A 20,986-nucleotide genomic window follows, 5' to 3' on the forward strand; every position below is an offset into this window, starting at 1 on the left:
TGCACCAGCAGTGCTGTTACATTCACCCCAAAGGTGGCAACTGCTGCCTGGACACCGTGTAAGCAACAAGCCGTGGCTGTTCTGTGGCATCCTGCTATCCAAACAGAGAACATGTAACTGTGGCATAAAAACTGCCTTCACACTGCTCTAAGATAAATACTACTTTGCCAACACATTTTCAGCAAATATCTAAACCAGAGTTCGTATTTCAGCTTCTCAACACGGAGAGTTTCACAGCACACAAGAAAGCTAGCTGGAAATAACCACAGAGCTTAATTTTGTATTAGCTCTCAGTTGATTTGGATGAAGAATCAAAGAGGTGGTGGGGGGGGGGGGTCATTTAGTATGGCTTCTTGGTAATTTGCACAATTCTGCCCCGCAAAATGCTAAGTACCTTCAAGTTCATGGTTCAGGTATGCCTTCAGCCCCACAGCATGGCTTCAAGAGGGACCAGCATGAGCTACAGAAGAGAGCCACTGCTCAAGCTGTGCCAGCAGCTCCAGATTCCACTGTCTCCACAAATATAACTTGCCATCACATAACTACAAGAGAAGTAAATTGCCACTGGAAAAGCCTCTCTGCTTGTAAAAATCAGAAAGGCTGCAGCAATTTGAAGCCACACACATCTTGTGAGCCATGTACGTCAGCAGGGCAAAAAAAGGGAAAGAAACAATCAAGAAAAATTAACTTCTTGGTTGAGGAAATGATTCAATGTTCTGTACTAAGTCAAGGTTGCCCCTATCTGACATTTTTCAAGGGTCAGTCACCTACAAATGGGGGGGGGCTAAGGGGGTTTATTTACCACTGAATAGGTTTCTTCCAACACAGAAAACCCAAGCTGAATAAAACTCAGCTGCTGTAAATCTAATCAATCTCACAGGAGTTATGTTTCTCTAGATGTGCACTGGGGCAACTGAGATAGGGGTCTTACCACAAATTGTTCATATCAGCTGATTACTTATTTACTAGAGTGAAAAATGGATATTTCAGTAGATATCAGTGGACACATAAAGTTAAGTAGCAGAAACAAAATAATTTGCCTACATACATATTCCTTTTCTCTACAACGTCATCTCTATTTCAAATATTTAACCTAGACAGGAAAAAAAGGTTAAAAAAAGGAAACAATTTGTTTAAATGGCTATTTATTTAGCCTTCAAACAACTTATGTATTAATTTGGGTACAATATGAAACCACACTAGAGTCTACACCAATGTATTCGACAATTCATTTCTTGGCAAGTATAACCTTTTCTTCTCCAGATTCTCTTTTGGATGAACATTCTTTTCACTGAACTTTCATGTTGAGAAATAATGAAATCACTTCATGAAACACTGTACAAACTTTGTGAAGGGCTCAGAGAACTCCTGCCTGTTTCACAGCTGCTAGTTATAAAAATGCTGCTCCAGAAAGTTATTAGAATATTAACAAAGGTCAGCATTTTGAAGTAGATATGGGTACATCCCAGAGAGATTACTGGATTTCAAAATACTTCAAAATAAGTTGTGCTACTTTTCAGCTTCCACCTCAATGTTTCTGCCACAGTAGCTAATACAATAAAGAGAGCATAAATTTACAGGAAAACCACAATCTTGCCTGAAGCTTTTAGCACTCTGTAAAATTAGTTTTCTTCTTGTGCATATCAGCTATGCCTATTTTATTGGTTTTGCTCAATTAACACCATCCAGAAGAAAATTCAGTGATGTACCTTTCTTTGGCCACCAGTTACAAAATATGCTCCATTTATTTTAGAATAGTTGGCAAGGCAAAGCAAGAATGGGTTTCTAATTAAGAACCAGGATCTGGAGAGAGTAATGTGAATACAAGGAGACAGAAAATGTTATCAGAGTCACACTACCTGTTCTACAGTGGCAGAAAGAAGGTATGTCCTTGATACCATGCTGATGCTCACACACAGCCCAGCTGGGGTAATGCAATGGCAACAGCACCATTAGCCCTTTTCCCAAGCTACTGTCTTCCTTCCATTCCCCTCCCTTCAGTAATTCATGCCTGGTATAAGCAGGGAAACATCAAATTGTGAATCTTATCTCAAGCTAAAATGCTGTCTTGTTCCAAATCTGTTGCTCACCTGAAGACTAAACTCCATGCTTTTACTACATTACTGGAAAATTGTTAGTACAGTCAGTGCTTTGAACCACAGGCTTAGCCCAAAATGCTGCTCTCTTTGCACACATGCCCTTTCAAACCTGACATTTTGTGTATTGATTTTGGCTGCTTTATAGGTACCTAAGTGCTGAGGAGAGGTAGAAAACACCATGCACATACAAAAGGGCTGCTGATAGGTTCTCGCTATTCTATTTTGAAGAACAAAAGCATGTATATTACACATCTTTGCAGCTCTTTAGGGATTCTACCAGCTAAAGGATAGATTTTTCTGAACAGTTACTGCAGCTTCCAAAACTGTGACTTAGAAACCAAACTTTCACACTTTGAATTTTAGGAAGTGGCTTGGTGCCAGATAAAATAATGATCTAAGAGCTTCCTAATATGCAGCAGAACGCTTTAATGAAAGTTTGCCCATTACATATGCAAGGACAGGTTATTTGCTGTAAATCCAGATGAGCTTTGTTGGTCTTGCAGCATTGAGTACATTCAGAGTCTCCCAAATAAGATACTTGGGTTGTGTAAAGTCCACTCTGACACGTCAGCATTTATGAAACGGCTTTTGCATTTCCAGAAATTTATTTTTCAGATAATACTTTTGAGACTCTTACTTGATGACTTTTTCTACAATAAGAAGTTCTGTTTATTAATTTGTTAACATATGGGCAAAGTATTCTGAACTTGAATTTAGTGCATTTGAGAAGCTCAGTTAAGTCTTTTTAAAGACCAACCAAGCTATCTTGTTTGAAATTTTTGAAGAAATCAAAATTAGACCATGAAACATATTAATGGATTGATGTCCAGAATGTTCTTAGGTTTATGAGACACATATAAAGGCATTTCAGCTTATTTGTAACATGCATTTATTTTGTATTATTAGATGTGGACATTCCTACACTGATGTCTGAGGAGATACATCATCCAATTTTGTTTATTTCTGAATACTCTTGCTATAGCCATTAAGGTGAGATAACTAGGGATGAAAAGAAGTTCTCTGAATTTCATTGGAGATGAAATTGTTTGGGGTTATCCTAAAACTAATAAAGCCAGACTTTTGTCTAAAGTGAATAAAGGTGGAGCTAAGCCCAGTGCAAGTAGTCATTTGCAAAGTGAAACCTTTGGTGGACTGTCATGATGAAGGCCCACTACTGTCCCTGTAACTGATAGTGCCTTTTTTTCTCGTTTCACACACCACAATTCTTCACAGCATCTGGGGGTGGATTTTCTACATTCTTCAGCCAAGAACATGTCTATGTACGAGAGGTGCTGTGTCACCTTTGCTTGAGGTAGCAGATCTGCAAAGTACAGAGAAGCCAAACTGCAGAACTAGATGCCAACGTTTTTTCTCCCAAGCTGGATGCTTCAGAAAATTACTTCAGTCTACAAATTTCATATATGAAGGAAGAGCCACCTGGAACTAACCAACAGGTAACACCTAGGAGAAGGGCCTGCCTAGGGATCCCACAGATCACAGACTTTGCCTTGCTCTGGTTGCCAGGCAGCACCTGCATCTACTCACTGCTCACTTCAGCTGATAAAGAAATCATCACCTCTGCAATGACTCCTTCAAACCACCAGGCATAGTTCATTCTTCCTTTTGAAAACATGCACAGAGGAATACCTTGGGATTTGAAGAAAAACTGCCTAGAGCTGTTGTCTCCTAGGTGAATGCTTTGATCCCCAGGGAAGAAATTAGATTGAGCAACAGCACTTTCCACTGTGCAGAAGTATTGTAACTGAAATTTTATTTTTTGGATGTCAACTCCAGTTTTGCCCTAGTCTTCACACTTCAACCACTAAGGCAATGCTTTTATTGAGTGAAAAAAAAAACCAATGTCACAAAATTTGGGGGTCAGGACTGGCATTTGTCAGGCCATCACTTAAAATACAAAGGAAAAATATTATTCTTGTAGCCTAAAGAAACCTGCTTCTGTAATTTATGCAGTGACTATTTCTTATACAAGAAGAGCCCTTGGAACCAGACAAACATTCATAACTTCCACTTTTCCAGCTGAATACTGTGCTTGTACTTATTTCCAGCTGAATAACTGTGCTTGCTTTCTCCCCACAAACCATGAATTCTTACCTGTCCTTTTCTCCAATTAGCTCCTAGCTAAAAACTAGAAGCTAAAAACTATCTAAAGCACAGAGCTTTTAGAAAGGGTTAAACCAAACATGAGCAAAACCAAAACAAAATCAAACCAAAACACTGTATATTTATTTAAGTAAGAGTTGACACTAATAACACTGGCTATGCAGCAAGGAACTGCTGAATGTTTCTCTGAAGGAATATTCTTCTTGTATTGCCAACATTACATTACCAAAATACTGACAAAGGACTAAAAAGGACCTCAACAAGACACTGTTCTCTTGGGGACAAAAGTGACAAAGCATCTTATGACATTTACATGCTTCTTGCAACTGGAAGTAAATGAGGTCAATCACAACACAGACCTACTGATCTGATGACAGAACAGTTGTAATTGCCTCTCTTTACATGTTATGTAAACATGTTATGTTGACTCACCACACCTAATAGTTTGTTTTTCTGATCTCCCTGGGGGAATGGTTGTTAGAATTTGTCCCTGCCAATGAGGAGTTACCACATCTATAAAGAAAGTAACCGCATTAAAAGGAAGTTGAAGAGTCAGTTGTCAATTCTTTATATTATTTGCATGTACTAAACTCAAACAATGATTATTTACACTGGAGAGAGTTATTTGACAGTTTTAACACAACTATGCTCAGGAAAAAAACCTTATGCCTCTTGCCAGCCTTTGGTAAAGTTTAAGTGCATGGCATACATTTGTTTCTGAGGAACACTGGAGTTAGAATTCTGAAAATACTAAAGGAGGTCAGTGTAAGCTGTTAGACACACACCGTTCCAGAGATAGAGACCACAAACGTGTCCAAAATAAGCAGAAGTTATTTATGCAATTATTTTAGACCCTCTGGACATCAATTTTTGTGTTTGTTATGTGACTCCTACAGTTACCTCAATTACCAAACAATGACAAGCTGCACCAAGTTCAAGAGCTGGATCATCACACAGTGAGGCCTGAACTGATGACAACATGTCTTTCATCACACATCACAAAATGCCCCTTCTTTTGTTCCCCTCACCAAATAGAAAGCTGATTTGCCCAAGTTCTGAAAAGCCTTGCTTACATGGCTTTTTTGGAGAGAAGTTTTCAGGCACATCTCAAGTTAATAACTGAATTTGAAGTTAGTGAATTCTGCAATTGCGAAGAAAACAAGGAGGACCAATTTTCAAGGTGGCATAACTGGATGAAATGAAGTGACTTTTGACAGGCAAACTTATCATTCCACCTCTCTGTCAACCCAAGGTCCTGTGTTTTCTGGGAGAGACTCTTTGTTGTCCTTATTGTAAGCTAATCTTGCAAGTTTCTTCTTCAAAGTAACAATTTTAGAGAAAAATGCAATACCAAGCATCCAACAGGGGCCAAAAAAAGAGTGTTCTTGTTATATACTTCAACACAATTTTAGAAACTTTGCAGTCATTAATCCACATAAGAAATTTGACCTTGCAGTCTCTTCAATTTTAGGAAAGAAAATAAATTCTGGAATTTTCCTATCATTATTTCAGATTTATTATTAAGTCATTATTTCAGACTACTCATAGGAACACTTTGGATGATGTCTTTGTATCTGCCCATTCTATATGAATTCTGACTCTGCTGCTGAAGAAAAGCATGAGCTTGCTGAGCTCTTCTCAAAGTCAGCTGAGGAGGAGAAGGGAACAAGTAATATAATTAGGAAGAGTACAAAGTAGTTCAACTTTATTCTGTTTAGTCTTCTGAAAAAGAGCTCTGCATATAAAAATGAATTAGGGTCACTGCTTCTGGGACAACTAAAAAAAAACCTATTTAAATCAAAGCAAGGAATCCTGCTTGACTTTGCTGAATACTTTCTGAACAGATGGGGTGCATGAGACATGAAGAAAGGTCTGGGAGGAAGCAGACTGGTGGCTTCTCAGAGGCTACAATCCACTGATGCTTGCTTCAGAATTTCAGCACCCATAAATTTAGGAATACACTAAAATGTCTGCATCCTGAAAAAACTAAAAAAGAACAATCAACTCTTTCATGGTGAAAACAAGATAACAAAACAAAGTTCTTCTGTTCAGATGGGAGTAAATGGATGAGGCAGTCAGGTAGGAATCAGTAGCTTAAATTTCAGCATTGGTCATAACCATCTTCTTCTCCAAGCACATTTGCAAGGCCACAGGGACAGGCTGGCATAGGTTTGAACTCTGGCACAGAATCAGTCAAGGTGTTGACTGGGTGTGAAACATGTTTTACACTTTTCTCATGCAAGAAGTCATTCAGTCTCTTGCCAATGACACCTGGTTTTGATATATGTGGTTTAATTTTTTGTTTCCCATCTGTTTTTTTGCCTAAATGAACATGTATCCACTGTCTTTGGCTCATTTCCTTCTCCTGCTCCCAGAAATTCCTCCACTTTTTTTGGACCCTGAATACAAGTTACTTGAACTTGCTTGAGGCTGGAACTCTAGACAGTATTATTTATTCATTTGCTGAAGCAGAAAAACCCCTTCATTTTTGCGATACTAAAATACCTCAACTAAATGTTGGTTGGAATTCTGTTCTGCCTTCCTGCTAATTACTGCTATGGCTTCTTGCCAGCCACCATTTTGAAAAGTCAAGTACCAGCTTCCAGATGAACAGCACTGTGAAAGACAACAAAGAATCATTCTAAATAAAATATATGGCAGCATGAAAGGAAAGCAAACGTTTTCTTTCTGAGACAGCTGCCTAAAAGTTCTGGCTAAGCAATTCTCTTATGAAGACAAGGCAGGGTTTTGTCAAAATGGGAGTTTGTCCACATCTCAAAACCAACACACTTTTCATCATGTCACCAAGGTTCTCTTGGTGGAGAACAGCAGTGTTACCCTGCATTGTGTGTAGGTCTCTGAGAGCAGGACAGGAAGAGGTGACTGGGAAAGAGCCAGAAGCAGAGGATATATCAAGGCTGAAAACTCACTGTTATGAAATAATAGAATAATTCAGGTTGGGAAAGACCTCAGGAGGTCATCTACTCCCACCTCCTACTCAAAGCAGAGTCAATAACTAATTCAGATCACATTTATCAGGGATTTGTCCTTTCTACTATTGAATATTTTCAAGGATAGAAACTCCACAACCTCTCTGTGCCAGGGTTTTGCTGTCATCATCAAGAAAAGGCTCCTTCTTACCTCAGGTCTGAATCTGTCCTCTTCTAGTTCATAACCATAGTCTCTCATAACTATAGTCTCTTGCTCTCTTGCTGTGCAACTCGGTAAAGAACCTGGCTCCACTTTCTCAGCAACATGAGAGAACAAGCCCCTGTTCCTCATCATCTCCTCAAGTGTTCCTCCCTGATCAACTCCTTCTCCAGTTTATCAACATCCTTCCAGTAAGGCAGAAGCAAAACTGGACAACATTCCATACATAGTCTAATGAGTGCTGCCCAGGATGTTGTTATGCCTTCCTTGGTGAGTAGAGTTTAGTTTACTGTGGGCAACGCACAGAGCAGGGTAAGATGGTTACAGTTATCAAGAGTTTTCAGGTTGAGCTGCTCAACCCAACAGGTGTGAAAAAGATAGGGAACTATTCACTAGTACAGCAGGAATCTGTATTCTAAGAGTCTCCATGTTTTGGAAACTGGGCAGGGTGACAGATTTCCAGTTTGGCTGTGAGACATACAGAACAGAGCAAGTGGTACTCCAAATCAGGCATCAAAAATCAGCTTTTTTTATTCTCAATAGGGCTGGCACCGAGTCTGGTTTCCAGACGGTTTTCTTGTTGCGTGTTTCTGTTGCTTAGAGGAACACAGCAAAAGCAGAAGGGGAAGCGCTTCCCCACAAAGAAAGAAGGAATCAGAGAAACAGAAGTAAAAACATTAAGAGTGAGTCAATAATTAGTAAGTTACGTCACATTCTGTGTCACTTTTCTCCACTAAGGAACCAGCCATGGAAGCTCTCACTTTTATGCCAAACAATTCAGTGTTTGATTGTGCTGTCTGTAGTAGCTTTGGCTGGCATTTTCCAGTCTTATTTACACAGTTAGATGCAAAGCAACCCATTAAAATGCTTGTTATTTATTAATAAATGTAGTGTTTGAAAGGACAGATGCTCTTGTTCACCATCCCCTCAGATATCAGTCAGTCTTCATATCATGCTCTACCTTATGCAAAGTCTGACTTCTTTTGTTCTTTATCTGCTTTTGATATTTAATTATTCAAACTGCTCGATGACTGCATTAGGGTCTGGTTTAGTTGTTTCTATATTTGGAAACTTTCCTTACAGCTCACTGATTGCACATTCACTTATTAATCTAATTAAAAGCCAATGGGAAATTTCAGTTTAAGAATTTGAACATTGGAATAGTTGCGGCTTCTAAAAGATGCCCAGCACAGCTGCAGGGCACATACTTAATACAGTGGGGACATGACAAAGTTGACCTAGAGGACTGCTAATTACACTCACCTTCAACTCTGTGTAGGTGTTCCATTTATGTGTGGTATTAAAGCCCACTTAATACCTAGCAAAAGACATATCAAATACAAGAGAGGATAATGTAAAATCAATAAACTGAAGCATACTATACAATCAAATGTCATTTGAAATCCAAGTTGCAGCACTACACACCATTGTAGTGCACAGCTCCAGTACACATGAGCACTCCAGTGCCTGTCCAGTTTTCATAGCTGCATCCTTAAAACAATTTCTTAAGCACTCTGTACAACTGGGGCCATAAATACTTATTTCATCTTATTTTCTAATTTTGTCTTTCAAAATAGCAGTTGGAGGCTTAAGAGAGACTACCAGGACACAGAAGGCCCAAATGGTCAATTTCTGTTCTTAACTGCGCAGAGTACTGAATACTGCTGATGTCTACAATTCTCTGCCTCTGCTGGGGAGAGGTAAAAGCTGTTCAGCAACTTAAAGGATCGAGCCCTATTATATTACATAAATGTGAAAGACTTAATCAGAAAGGTTTATTTAATTGGGAATTTTTTTTTTTTAACAGTAAGAGTTTTACCTGCCATCTGATCTCATGCAACAGACTAGGTCATTCTTGTAGGGCTCTTTTGCTGCTGTGGTCTTGAACCCAGGCCCTCTGAGACTAACAGAGCAAAGATACAGCCAGTTATAAAAAACATGCTTCCCAGGATACCATCCTGCCTAAGGGCATCCATAGGAATATGAGCCTGGGACTTTTGGCTGCTACTGAGAAGCAGTAGCTGGAATATAGAGAAATTGGGGCAGGATGCACAATAGCCTCTAACTCTACTGCACTTCTGGCCTTTGCCTCTTGACCTTCAACCCATCCTTATAATTTCCTCACTCTTTACCAACTTTTCTCTTTACTTTCCATCTTACTGATGCAGAATTCAAGATAATTAATAAGCATTGCAATCTTACTACTTTTTTGTGTCAACTACAACTTACTTGACTTGAAGCAGAAATTCAGATTGTGGCAGGCAAAATGAAAACTACCTTTGCACAGACATAAGCAGTGTATGGAAAGAGGAGCACCTCTGTCCCTAATCCTACAGAAGCTAAGGAACAAATGAAGCATTGCTGCCAGCTGCACTGGTAAAAAGGCAAATGAGTGTTTGCAGCATAAGGACCCATGCAATACAAGGGTAAGCAAGCAGCATTTTGAAGGGTAATTCAATTTTAACCCCTGGTCAGAGATTTGCCAAAGGCAGAGAAGGCACTTCAGGATTGCCACTGTCTGGAGTACAGCCACACAGACGCCAGTGTGTCAGTAAAATACCTGTTTTTCACGTGCCCTACAGAGGCCAGGCACAAGCAGAGCCACATAGACACAGCAGAGCTCCAGCCAGCTTTATCTCCTGGCCTGAGACCAGAAAGAGCCACAGATTCAAATGGGGCTGGGGAGGAAGCGTGGCTAAAATAATTTAATCTATCCCATTATATTGTAGGGCCTATTGTACTTGTTTGTCTCATGGAAAGGGAGAGAGGAAAGAAATCTCCCCCAAACATCAGTATACAATATTCTGTGGCTTGCAGTCACAAATCAGCAAATTCAGAGGCAGACCTGTGTCTGAGCAAGGCTGCAGCTTATTTCTGTGCAGGTTATCATAGTGCACACAGGATTTTTAAAGCACAATTATAGCCTCTGACAGCCTACCTAAAGGAGTGGAGTGGTCACCATGGTAACACCTGCAGCACATGGCAGTGAACACCTGATACCAGTCAATCTTGAAAACATCTTTTTAAAGAAACAGCCTCCTGGAAAACTGCAGATAGAGATTTCTTTCTGAAACTATGAAGATGCTCTCTTATAACAAAAATTGAAGTTTTACCTTGCCATCTTTTCATCTGACTCTCCCTCCATACAATCCTATCCTGTATAAGTTTATGAAAGTGATAAAAAATAAAAAAGGCAATGGTGCTGTGTTGAGAAGAGTAACAAACATTGAAGTACAGCTGGCATGTAAATGATACTTTGCATTTTTCCCCTAGAGCCTGAATTGTGGTTTCTGAGAATATAGCCATGCTCTGGTTGCTAAAACAAAATAGAAATATGCCTACTGCAGTGCCCCCCCACCTTCCCAGGACTACAGATTTCCCTCAAATGTTTAAAAACCCCAGAAATGCCATCAGCTTCTTTCTCCCTTTTTGCTTTCTAAATCCGCAATTCAATTTCATTGATTAGAGTTGTAGTCCTTTGTGGGGGTGCAAGAAGAAAAATATGTTTAAGGAAGTGATGTTTGCACTCAGTTTTGTACTGTGGGTTTCTGAAGCACATTCTGCCCTCCAGACACATCCAGCAGCCAAAGAGCAGATATAGTTGCTAAAGTCTTTGTGGGTTTTTTTGGCAGTCTTTGTTTTTTTTTTGGTTTTTTTTTTTTTTTTTTGTTTGTTTTGTTTTGGTTTGGTTTTTTTTGTTTTGTTTTGTTTTGTTTTGTTTTGTTTTGTTTTTTTTATTCAGCTCAGTTTCAGCCCAACAGCCTTTGGGCTCTCTGTGCTGTGATTGCTCTTCTGCCTCTTTCAACAGTCTGACACCTCCTCTTACCCCAGTAAGGACAAATAATCACAGAAAATACCTCATGCACAAAGTTCAACAGCCTCAGCAGTATTTCCAACATAGTCTTGTTTAATTATATCTCAAGTTATTGCTACTTTCATTATTTGAAAGTCTGCTTCTTAATTTTCCTTTGAAAAAGACTTTCTTTTTCAGATGGTTTCCATCTTTGTCATCTTCCATTTCCTCTACATTCACTTTTTCAAGTAATTCTGAGCTATAATCATCCATTCTGACAGGGCTTCTCCTTTACTGAGTAAGATTTCAGAACAGGACAGGCACTGAATCTGCAAATACCATTGACTGACAAAAGTTGGATATCCAACCGCTGTAGAACTCATAACAAATCTGCACAGAAACTCTTTGAGCATCCTGGAGATGTGTGGAAAAACCACATGAGTCCAAGGAGGTAACAAGACACGCTTTCATAAGCTCATTGAAGTCACTAGAACAGGCCCCCCTCTGCCGTGCCCTCCTCACTGCTGAGCAACCACAGCAGATTATATGCACAGGAACTGCTGCCACAGGTGGTTTGAGCTCATGTCTACACTGCACACAAAAGCTGATTAGGAAAATGCTTTCAAAATTTATTTCCAGAGTTCTGCTTATCTAACTGCTTAACTCATCAGATGGCCACTTAGAAAAAAATGTGACTATTGCTGTTCAAGAAGACTGCTATCAGGATTTTTCTGAGAAAGAAAATGCAGTAACTAGTGGGTATTATATATATATATATGTCACTTTGCATGTATCCAACTGAAATATCAAATTGTACTTGTTTAGCTCAGGTAGGTAAAAAAAAAATCCAGTTGTCTCCCATTTTAGTATAATATTGGCCTCTACCTACAGGTGTGTTTCAGGAGAAAAGTAAGGCATGTTGCTTTGATGCAAGAAAAATAAAGGAAATTGATGATATGTCAAATTTGTGGTAGTTGTTCTCAGCCCTCAATATGTTATTGAAATAACTCCCAGCAGCTGTACCAGGTATTTATACTGTCTGTGATGTTCTACAAGTCAGCACTAGCTGTCATGCAGTCTTGTTATATATGTGGAAGTACAGCTTTAAATCTGCTTTCATAGTGTGGAAGTTGCATTTATTCAGTGTGGTTCTGACGTTTGTCTCACAGTAAATGGCATCTCTGCTCAACAGGGCAACAGACTCCAACAGCCGAAATATAAAGCTCCAAAATCAAAATGAAGATGTCCTTAACAGTGTATTGGGTTTTAATCTGGGGCAGGGCCTAGTTATGATTTTCAACCTGCACATAATCAATGACAGAAGAGATCCATTGATTCCACTGATTTTGGCTGGGATCAGAAACATACTTCAACTACTCCCAATATCTTTTGCAAAGGTAAGTGGCAAGGGATTATCAGGCAACTGCAAGAGAGTTGTTGCAGGATTTGAGAAAGCTCTTATGGCTTCCTGTGCTTTATGAGTGAAACAGTACTCAAAACCTGCCCTTCCCAAATCCATGGTTTAAAGACAACAACACAATCCACACAGTGAAACACAAATGCAGTCTACCCTCTCTCTGGAGAAGCATTGTCGTCAATAACCAATTAACTACGCATTTCTGCCTGGAAGCTGAACCTTATACTTACCACAAAATGATGATTCATTTGTTTCCCATATCCATTTATAAATGGTCAGCACAAAAAAATAGCAGTGAGGGTCAAAACTGCCATGGATATTTTCATTACCTTCTCTATCAGGTCTACATATGCTTTTGCTGACAGGAAGATCAGAAATCTTTCACCTCTATGCAGCCAACTCATCAGTGCTGTAGGAGCTGTCAGTACTGCAAGTTTTGAAATGTATGCTAAACTGATGCTTTCTGATAAGGCTGCTACTATCCTTATGTGTATGAACTTCAAATACCAGATTCCAGATAGTGGACATGGCATCTGCCTTTTAGGCTGGTGCTCATTTTTAGTGCTCCCTTACGAATACAGTCTTTGTGTAGGCACATCTACACTGGGAGTCTTTTATCCCTTGATGCTGTGCAGTAACAATAAATAAAGAGTTATTTATACAAGTATAAACACAAACCCACTAGATTTAATGATATATTATCCTTTTGCACTTGTGCAAGAAAGTAGTGAAAAAACAATTCGATAAAAATTTGGCCCATAAAGAGAAAACAGGATCAGAACAGCAGACCTTTCCAGCAAAACAAGTCACACAGTCTGCCTTTCAAGTTTCCCTGTCAGATTCAGACTTCCAATCCTGGCACCTATGGTAAAAGGTTTTTTTCCACAGTCCAGTTACAATTTCTGAGTCTCAGTACTATCACTCAGACACATCTGATGTCTTTTTTTCTCCTCCTTTCTGTGTCTCAAAAAGCAAAAGGCAAAGATAAAGCCTGGATTCTCTGACAGGGTTTTTCTTCACACTGTGATTAATGAGGTTAATGTGCTTTATTGAATTTTCACTCAAAAACATCAAAAACCAACATCCTCTGAAGCAGTGTGGAAGAAAGGCACAAATTCACCTCCTTGCTGCTGACAGCATGGCCTTAAATTGCTTAAAAAGGCTCAAAAACATTTGGAGACAGACAGTCTGCACTACTCCTTGTATTTCCCTATGAAGTCCTTTAGACATAAACCATTGACCAAGCCAGGGATCTAAGATTAGATTCAGCTGCACCAACACTCCAGCAGGAATTTAGAAATCAAGGGGGTCCTCTTAGCAACCCATGACTCATCGGGATCATCTCCCTTACCTTTTAGATCTTGATCACTTTTCATCCTTGCTGTCGACATAAATCTTCTAAAATTTGGTTCTAATCCAAGTTTGCTCTGTATGCTTTGTCTGTATAGCCAGTCATAGAATGAACCTTGCCACTGAATTTTGTCAAGATCCACCTTCTCAAATTCAGATTAAACCAGATGCTGCTATTACCTTTGGCAGTGATTCCTTAAGTGACCTAAACCACTCATCTGTCATAGCCCCCTAAGAGACAATTCATGATAACTGTTGCCTCATTCTGCCTTCAGTTGAGTTTCCATCTGTGTTAGGAGCAGCCTCCTAAGGGCTAACCTCTGTTAAGAGGCATTTTATACCACTTGTTGAGAGGCACAAGATTGCTGGCTGAACTGAGCTCCACTGCAGAGGAGGGACCAAACTTCAGCCTACACACAAACTCTTCTCCTTCATGGTTCCTCCTTCCATCCCTGCAATTACAACATCTTATAGGCTGTAAGAGGCAAACTTGCTCTTTCTTCTGAAATACACAAATATGGTACCAATTTAGATTGTGCACTGTTTAATTGTATTGATCTGGACCACTGTTTCTCCACTTCAGCATGGTGCCCAGTCTCTAGAGGCTTTGAAGTAAAAAAAAGGTGCCTACGTTACAGAAATAAAGATGTGATGTTAAGGTGGATTTAATACTTTATCCAACTCACACTTATGTCAGTGGGAACATTTCCAGGATCTCAAATGCAGGACAGGGGTCAAAGAGGGGGATTTTGTACAGGTTTGGACTAGCAGCAAGTAATTCTGCCTTCTGTGAAGCATCTTTGAAACCTGAGAGGATGCACAATGATGTAATCATCCTCACGCAGCCTCTGCTGAACATGAAGGATATTGGCAGGCAAGATTTCCACACTGTAAAACCATATTTGAGGAGCTTATCTTTCAAAAATGGATGGAACTTATCAATTTGCACATTTTTGCCATTCCCATACACGGGGGGGGGGGGGGGGGGGGGGGGGGGGAGGCTCTACATCTGAACAGATACTGGAGGTCAATTCAATTTCTGAGCCCATGGTTATAACTATTAAGCTAAACAACTTATGCCATAAGCATCATCTGCAGTGAAATATGTAAAAAAAATGACATTTCATGAGTTCTTTTATCAAGGTTAAAAAAAATCTATAGCTCTTTGGTAGGTTATCTTATGCTTAAGCCAAATTTGCTTACAGTTGCAGTTCTTTCCTCTACCAGCAACTTGCATAAGGACATCCTCCTACTTTCAAAAGAAATTTCACAGATGCAGAGAAAAAAACCCCAAACTTTCCATACACAGTGTTATTAATATTTATTGATAAGCATTTAAAACTCTAAATCTGTTCTAAACATTCAGGAATGAGCAATAAATAAAGATTGTTTTGAGCAGCAGGATTTTTTTTTACAGTTTTTACAGAACTGTCTGTATTAATGAGGCTTAATTAAGTAACATTTCCTTAACAGTCCTGGCTGTAAGCACATACTGAATTACTTATTTGCAGAACTGCTGAGTGTCTTCACTTCTTATGTGGAATCTCTAAGAATTTAAGTTAAATGATAGAGTATGAAAAGAATCTGCTGTAATTAGGCTTTAAGTATTAACTACACAAGTTCAGATGTTTTGTTAACATACATTTTCTTCAGATCTTCAAATACACCGAGTAACTGTTCTCCTCAACAGAGCAGAGTTCCTGTTTCTCCCAGAGTTGTAAATAGTTCCTGTTTCATTCTTTTCTTGTGGGACATCTCAGTGTAAACCATTGGCATAATCAATAGATTGGTCATCTGAGGGGTGTTCACTGCACATACACCACTTCTCACCTCACACAATTTATGTGTGTGCTGAGAGGCACAAGAGCAATGCTTTTGTCTTCAAAACTGCTCAGTCTGCAATGCACTGGCAACATCTCTACATACCTGAAGTACACGAGAAAACAATGGCAACAGCTGTAGTAGGGACAATGAGAGAATCTCACCAGCTTACAGAAGGTGATGATGAGACAACAGTAACATCCAAAAGAGAGGTGAAATATGGCAGCAACGAGGCTTGGCTTTGGGAAGATTGTGCTATCATTCCAGATGTCCTGTCACTTGGCCAGATGTCTGTCAGAAACCAATATGCTGCAAATTCACACACCTCCACAGATTTATGGTTTGCTTTCCATTACACATCATCTTAGTATTTCAAATATTCACAGAATTAAGAGGCAACAAATATCAACTGTTTGCAAGACAGAACCTGCTTGATGTCAGGAAGGTGGTTTCAGGGAGCAATTTCTGGATATCTGTAGCAAATCTATCCTGGATTTGAAACTGCATTCAATCTGAAGAGCTGAGTGGGAGGCTCAGGAGGTAATCGATAATGTTGAGGAGGTAATAAAAACCTGAAGGAAGAAAAATCTATCAAAAGCTATTAAACAGAAAAATATTATGTCTTACTCAAATAACCCATGAGCTGCTGAGCACAGAGACTATACAGCAGAAAGCACCTTCATGTGTTTATAGTGTTTTCCCTTATTTTTGACCTCTCAGCAACAAGACACTCACACTAAATACCTGTTTTGTAGGAACCAGCTCAACTGTTCCCAGCTGCTCTGGATAGAAGTATAGAAACAAAAACTCCCCAAAAGAAATCCCCATTATGTCAGTTCTTAGCAAAACTTCCTTTCCATACCAAAAAAAAGTCCAAGTCATTTACTCAACATTGGTTTAAGAAAATGTTGAGTAAATTCCTTTCTGTGAAAAGGCGAGAACATCAAGTTTCTAACAAAAAGAAGACTACAAAAAAATTTTTAGTTTTGATTTCAACCTCCAGAACTGGTGTGTAAGATAACCTCCAACTAGCCCCACAACAATCTCCTGCAGAGATGAAGGACTATCCTCTCCTATGCCAAGAAGTCTACTGTGTCTGCTGATTTTCAAAAGGCAGAAAGCAAAATCTGAAAGTGGAAAATTACAAGGGTATTTTGTGCTAATAAGCCATCAGATTTCTGATGAAAATGGGAAAGGATCTTATTAACTTCAAAGAAGCATTAGACAATGAAAAAGCACTCTAAAGACTGAAAGAGCTCAATCAGAAAAGAATCTAAGATTATCAGTTTTATCTTCCTATTGAAATTGTGTTACCCCTTCACTTGGGCTAAACTCTGCTTGAATGGTAAAATGGAAAGTTTCACAGTGAACAAAGACATGAAGAATACATAGTTTTTTTTTCTATACTGACAATTCCATAAACCCAGCAACACTGGGCTGGTGACTGCAGAGGCAGCCCTGCAGTGCTGCCCTTCTGAAAAGGCACCAACACAAGTAACCAAACCTTTAGCAGTACCCTTAAAAGCAAGGTGATGATGAGGAAATTTAAAAGTCAAATGTCCCAAAGAATGAGCACCTGCTTTCCTGTCTACAGAGACATCTCCAGTAACATCTCTGACATTGGGCAGTCAAGAGCGGGAGACAATAACAATTTATGTGATGCCTCTACCATTAATAAAGCCATCAGCATAGAGGTGAGAGCTGAAGTCAGCAGTTCCAAAACTAAATCCCTCTTTAAAACCTATGACAAAAAGGGAAAGAGGTCAGAAGCCCAGAGAGACCCCAGCTGCAGGATGTGGTCACTTGCCAATGTTTAACTAAAGCAATCTGCTCTCACATGGGGGTTCTCTTAGGGCTGAATGGCATTTGGAGGTGAGGGGAAGGCAGTCCCAGGGAAGACAATGAATCATATCTGATCCCTAAAGAGATGCAGAGGGACAGCAGAAGTGCAAAAGTGGTTTCTTCAGTCTTTATTCCTGCTTTGTGCAGGCCAGACACAGCTACAGCCTATGGGGTTCCCTAGCACTCCCTGGAACAACAGCATCTCTGCAAAGAGCAGAGAAGAAAAGCAGGAATCATTAAACCCCAGCCCTAACCTCTGCATATGCAATAATGGCTTCATTCAATAAACAGGATTTTTACAAGTGCTTTGCAATTCTCCCTGCAAGATTCCTTGCTGCTATCAGTAGGGGAATGCAATTTTACGTGTCATGAAAACATGGTATTTATAGCTGCATGTAGCAAATAACAACAGTAAGATGCTGATATCAGATAACTAGTATTAATAGCAGAACAATTAGCCTGAAGTCTGGATGAAAAGCCTCAAAAGAAGTGTCTTCAAACAATGCTGCCCTCTCTAATTTCATGTCACACTGTCCTGCCTTGTCCTCATGCAGTGTCCTGCACGAGAACACCCGTGTCTGTCAGCACAAGGGTATCCATCAGACAGGCCCTGTAACTGCATTTGCTAATGCTTCTTTTGACCTCACAGGCTGTGACTGACCAAGTGATATCCCACTTCTGGTGTCACAGAGATCAAACCTGAAATAAAACAATGGAAGAAAGCCTTGGCACGTGGGGTATCACATGGATGAGAACTGAAGGTCACCGGCAGACTCAGTGTGCTGTGACACCAAACCTCAGGCAGTGTGGTGGTGTTGCTGCTCTTCTCTCTGCTGTGTATGTACACCACTGAAATGGTGGAAGACCACCTGTGCAGCTTTTAGCAGCCTGTGAGTGAACATAATTCTGATATTAATTCACTGGGTATTTTTCCTAGTCCATCTCTGTCAGGTATGCACAGCAAAAATATTCCCTCTGCTCATTCCAGGAGTGAATTCTTCCCTTCACCTATGCTGAGGAAAAAGGATGAATGCTTATTCTGAACACAGATCACATGTCAATGCTCTATATAAGCACATGGTTAGGCCATACATCAATTAACCACACAGCTTTACAGCAACAAGCAGGCAGACCTATAGATTTTTTATTTGCCCTTGGTATGGAGGACACCTAAAAAAAAAAGCAGAGCCAGTGTACCACTGCGCTGCAGAGATCCCTCTGAGAGGCTACTGTAGCCAGGCATGATTTGTAACAGATGTTCTGATGCATATCAGGAGCCAAATTCACCCTAATTTACCTTCAACTTCCACAAGGCAGAGAGGTACCAACACAAAACTCTATCCCTTCCAGTCCTGAGTGGTCCATTCCTCAGGTCTTGATGAGTTGTGGGTCTAAACTGGCTAAAAATACCCTGTGAGGCAGGAAACTGTTCTTCCAATAGCTGATAAACAGCTCTTCTAAGGATGCACTGTTTCCAAACAAATTCATAAAACCCCCTTGAAACAGAAATAGGGCAGGATACATCTCAAAGAAGGGAAGAGACACATGGCATAGGGCCTTAAGATTCCCTGTATTCAGCCAAGTTCCTTTCAGAGTTTTATTCAATATAATAAAAATATTCGTGCATAGCAATTCAAGCACATCCATTCCCACTGAAGGATGTCCAGGCTCTACAGTCAAATTATCATACAGTGCTCTGAGTTTTTTCTGTTTGTCCTTAGTAATGTTTTGCTTCTCCAAAGAATCTACAGGGCAGCAAGAAGGAGAGGAGACACCAGGTATTTAGCAGAACTATCATGCCTGTTAGTAGCACAAAAGCTACTCTGCCCCAATTAACACCAGTCAGGGGTTTGTGCCTAACCCTCTTCCTACCACATGCTCTTAGGATCTATCAGTTTACCAGTCCTACAGCATCCTCTCAGTTTCATGGTCACTGAGTTTCATGAGCTAATACTTGTCTCTTTAGAGATATGTGCTTTGATCACACCTGGGAGCTGATTGTCAAAATACTCGATATTTATAGGAAAATTGTATCTACGTGAAGAAAAAGGAAGCAACTTCTACAAATAAACTACTCCTGAAATTTTGATCTTTCAGCTACAGAACTGAAGGCTGAAAAACAGGCATCAGATATCACAAACTGACACAGATAAAATAACTTAGTCAAAAGAGAGTGAGCTTCAGGTACACACTAAGTCCTTTACTAGTGCAAGTGGCAATTTTATCTGAAATTGTAAACGACTATAAAAAGAAAAATAAAAGTCAGGATTTACTAATAGCCTTTCTGAGATTTCATGCAACAAGAAAATGTGCTGAACCTACGTATCCAGAAAAGCGGTATTTAGAAGAGGTGGCTGCAGACTGCTAACAAAGTGACCCAAAATAGTTGAATGGACCTGGAGTCAGAGGCTGTAGGGAAGAACAAATTGAGTGAAAAAACATTGCCCAGTGTGTGCAGTGTCAGAACCCTTGCTTTGTGCAGCATGCCAGTACCATGTTTCTGGGATCATAAACATTTCACAATGAATTTCTATTATCACATGGTGGGCACAGCTAAATCCAGGGCACATCACTCATTCACCTCACTGGAGGACACGAACAGCTCAGTCTTTCAAGAAGCCTCCCTGGTGACACAGTTGTCTATTCTGTGCTTTGAAGGCTTCATCTCACAACTTAGAAGGCAATGTTTTCCCATTTTAGCAGGGACAAGCTGGAGATTCATGAGAAAAGCTGCTCATACCTCAAAGATCCCGAAAGGAAGGATGGCCTCCAGCCACAGAAGAACACTGCCAATGCAGGATGCCCCACAACCATCCATGTCACCAAACCACATGGTGGAGGGGATCTTTCAGGCACAAAACAACTCTGACAGCAAGATGTGGCTCATCATCAGGCTGAAGTAAAGGCTGAAGATGAGCAGGAATTCTGGCCACAGATAGCCACAAATCCACCAAGCTGAGGTGGAGGTGTGAGGCCAAAGCCAGTGGTGTTTATATCCTTGGATAAGGTGGCACTTGCTATGCTGCCTGGAGGTACTGTGAGTCCACACATCTAGGCTTTGTTAAAGCTCATTCTGGATTAACTGGATAGCTGCCCTCACCACTCAGTCCCAGGGGAAAAAAAAAACAAAATGGAAAAAAATCAGGGTTACATAGTAAAAATGCTTCTTCAAGATCAAGTTATGAAAAATAAGAACAGCTTAAATGAATTTCTGAATTAGAAGTAATCAATTTGGTAGTGTAATAGAAAAGCTCTTTTGATCTGTTTGGCTTTTTTGTTTCTTGGTTGTTTTTTTTTTAATTTTGAACCATCCATCCCTCTAAAGCTCTGAACAATTCCTGCATTATCTCAGTAGGCACTGCTGATTCAAAGCAAGGATTAGTCACAAATCTG

General features: G+C 39.9%; 1 protein-coding gene across 3 annotated transcripts in view; it reads right to left on the bottom strand.

The window, feature by feature from the left end:
• Positions 1–20,986, bottom strand: part of PKIB (cAMP-dependent protein kinase inhibitor beta) — a 54,372-nt gene that overhangs the window by 20,915 nt on the left and 12,471 nt on the right. The window lies entirely within an intron of this gene.

This window comes from Agelaius tricolor, unplaced genomic scaffold, assembly GCF_023055355.1.
Source record: "Agelaius tricolor isolate 1412-34295 unplaced genomic scaffold, bAgeTri1.0.p SCAF_1, whole genome shotgun sequence".
Lineage (NCBI taxonomy): Eukaryota > Metazoa > Chordata > Aves > Passeriformes > Icteridae > Agelaius > Agelaius tricolor.